This window comes from Ostrea edulis, chromosome 1, assembly GCF_947568905.1.
Source record: "Ostrea edulis chromosome 1, xbOstEdul1.1, whole genome shotgun sequence".
NCBI lineage: Eukaryota > Metazoa > Mollusca > Bivalvia > Ostreida > Ostreidae > Ostrea > Ostrea edulis.
The window spans coordinates 34,465,870-34,469,662 of record NC_079164.1 but is presented as its reverse complement, the minus strand read 5'-3'; the positions used below and the strand labels follow the sequence as shown (position 1 = coordinate 34,469,662).

Sequence of the window (3,793 nt, the reverse complement as noted above, 5' to 3'; positions counted from 1 at the left end):
AGAGGAGCTGGAACTAGAGGAGCTGGAACTAGAGGAGCTGGAACTAGAGGAGCTAGAACTAGAGGAGCTGGAACTTGAACTTGAATTACGAGAGGAACTGCTTTTTTTACGTTTCTTAGAGCTCGAGCGTGTTCTATTAGAAACATCGCCAGACTTACTTTTTTCATTCCGAATTTGCTCCGACGACCACTGCCGCCGATAATCATCCTCTGTTTTGTCCGCTACAGAGATATGTTCAATATGAGAGTCCTCCGACTCATCTACCTTATTATAATCACTCTCCTCCGCCTCTGCGGGTGAGCTTTCTTGTTCTTCATTACTTTCATGATGTGCCGGCGTAGCCTGTCCAGGGCCCGGCGAACGTAGTTGGGCATTGGCCATTCGAACACTAAAAACACGTGTACTCTCTAAGCGAGCTGAATTGAAAGTCGTTGAATATATCTATCGAGCGTAAAGGGTTTACCTGAGCCATGCGCAGTGGGGTTTCATACCGGAGTAGTTTTTATCTAACCATAGGTAGTCACACTTTAAAGAGCTGTATTTTAGTGTTGAATTGAAGGTCAATGCATTATCACATCTCACGAAAATATTTGAAATATAATTGTACATATAACGTTCTATGTGCTGCTGTGTGATCATGATCATCATGAGGAGATTGTCGTTTCGCTGTAGGACACAAAAATCCATCCAGAATTCCAGACGCTGGATCAATATCAGAACTAATGAATCCGAGAATATAGATGTTCAGAAGAGTTTTGCTGATATTCCTGGACCAAAGGGCCTCCCATACATTGGATCCTTGCATCATTACAGACAAGGTAATACAGGTTTCATACAAAAGACGACCCGGGACTGGGAACGTGTGAAAATGGATTAACAGCGAGTAAGTGTTCTCGAAACGTCGGTCGAATCGTTAACCGTGACGGTTCCGGCATTTACATGTTTTCCAGAATCAAAACATGGAGGTTTGCGAAGAGAAGTGGATGTAGGCTATGCCTTTCCACTTCTCTAAGGAGAACAGAACTGCATATTGCCTTAATCTCGACCCATTCTTTTTTCCCCTTCTGTCGTTGCAAAGGGTTTAACCCCGTTTGAAAGTCGCTCTGATATAGCTTTGTTAAAAGATTGACAATAGTGAAAAGTTTCGCCCAATCTTAAATTCGCCCATTGACTACGTTGGCGAAAATAAAACGGGGGCGAATATTTCCCTCTATACAGTATACAATTTAAGTGTTACTTTAAACTGTAGATACGTGTACCTGGGTCCCGTAATATAGAAGAACTTGTGACTAAAACCAAATGAATATTTTTTTTCTTCTGTAAATCACACAACTATCACTTGTGCAGTGTTCAGACGACAACATTTTAGAAACTACATTTTGTAAATAGAAAAATGACTATGGCGTAAGAATTGTTTCTTCAGGTTGAGCCAAAGTAACAATATTTCGACCATGTCTTTCCATTTCAGTTTATTCAGATTTAAAATCATGAAGTCATATTGTAATAAATATTTGCAAAATTTCTAAGCTATTGAGATTTACCATACTAGTATTTAGGATACATATAGCACTGTGCATATATTACATTTTAGAAACTACGTCAAGTGTTAATATGATATCTATTAATAAATATCCAGGAATGACCAGGAACACTAACAATACTAGCGTATTTCCAATAATGAAGAAGGTGAGGGAGGGGGGGGGGGAGGGGGGGTAAGACTTCCCTACTAACTTGTCACATCCGCCGTGCGCTGCCTGTCTCGATCGTTTAATTACCTGAAAATTGCTGCAAAACACGCCAGGCTGCAATAAATCAGACAACAGGATGTATAATTCGATGCAATGCTAAAATGATACACCGTAGTTTAGAAACACGTTCTCGCATCAATCATTAGTATTGGAAATGTTTATTTCTTTGCTCATTTCTAAATATTTACATTGTTTTTGCCTTTGACATCTTTACAAATATTTCCTCATAGATGCGTCGCAGTTGTGAACGATGTGCGTATGAATCTTGATGAATATAGTACGTGTATTTTAATGATTAGGAGTTATGTAAATATAAAGAATAAATTTCATGAGTGCAACACTGCAAGTCGGCATACTTCTCAGGAAGCGCTAACTCATTAAGGAGGTATGCTACACCAGAGAAATTTGATGTAGATGAAAAGTGGAGGATATGTACAACAATATTTTGAAGTTGAAAAATTTCAAATTTACTTTATTTTGTCAAAAAATACAGTTTTAGTAGAAGGTAATCTGAAAAAAAATTTAAAACCCCTGCTGGACTCGAACCTGCGACCTACAGTTCAGCATTCGGTATTCTAACCTACTGAGCTACTCGGCTAGGTATTTAAATAGAAAAGGAAAAGTCAAATATTGCTGATATCGATTTTTTCATCCATGTTTTTAAAGGAAGTCAGCCATTATGACGATGTAGAGTACTACCTTAAGTGTCGCATAGCCTCCTGTATTTCCAAAAATGAAAATCTTAAAAGTTATCCTAATTAATTAACTAGTTCTAATTGTAACGGGGACCGTTACATAGGTCCCCCCACCCCCACCCCCAATTAAAAAGATATGTCATTGTAAACCTGTAGCAAATATTCATTTTATTTTAGCCTTTAATTACATGTAGTATGTTTACTATGGTCATTTCAGTACCAAGGAGTGAAAGAAAGCAATGCGCGTGCGTACACACGAACACGAGTATGATTCCGCACTTTTGTTGATATCATTCAACAAATATTTGTATCATATGCCCACAGTATGAATTTCATAACGTTTCCATCAAATATAAGGCAGTTATAGTGATTTTAAAATCGTCCAATCAGAATTCAGCACACGTGCATGCACGTGCTCAGCAATAATTTTAACCACAGCAATTTGTAAGGAGTACCAAGACACATATAAAACCTCAATATCAATATAATTTAAAGAAAAACAAAAACGTTATCGTCGTTTAAAAAATGAACATTCGGAAAACGATGCACGCGCATGCGCGTGTGCGTTGGTATCTTTTATTACACAGATATAAAGATACACATATTATCTACCTATACTGTGAATATCGACTCATTCGCCTAATAAATAAGATGGTTACAAACGTTTTAGTATTATCCAATCAATAAGAAGCGAACATGCGCATCGTGCAGATTGGTAGTTTTGACCATGCAAATCAGTTAAGGGTCTCAATATCTACTTACGATATAAATATCAAACCATTTTAATGAACAACAAAAAAGTTAGACAGATTGCAAAGTTAGTGTACAAATTTTGTGATGTACGTGCATTCGCATGCACGCGCGTGCAAACAAAATGACTATCATTTTTCATATCTACAAATGACATACTATCATCCTTTTAAGGTTTCATATCGATCCCTTGTATATTCTGATTTTCCATTTTTGTACCAAAATTGCAATGCAATGGCACACCAAATTCACAAAAATGAGCTAAACATAGTTTCACAGTTGATAAACTAGGTTTATCGATTGTAAACTATAGTTTACGGACCGTAAACTATAGTTAACGACGTTAATCTATATTTCACGTCTGTAAACCATAGTTAACAGATAATCTATGTTTCACAAGCGTAAACTATAATTAACAATGAAAACAATCATTAGCGATTGCAAAACATAGTTTATCTTATAAATACAGTTTCACGATTGTAAACTACGGTTTACAAGTCTAAACTATTATTAACGAATGTAAATGATAGTTTACGGTTTGTAAGATATAGTTTATAGTCATTTAATGCGCCGAATTCACAAAAAAGTGATAAACACAGT

The 3,793-nt window shown here is 36.6% G+C and overlaps 1 pseudogene; it reads right to left on the bottom strand.

Annotated features, from left to right (window-relative positions):
* Positions 1 to 396, bottom strand: part of LOC125658884 (pre-mRNA-splicing factor CWC22 homolog) — a 1,409-nt pseudogene extending 1,013 nt beyond the window's left edge.
* Positions 397 to 3,793: the final 3,397 nt, after the last annotated feature.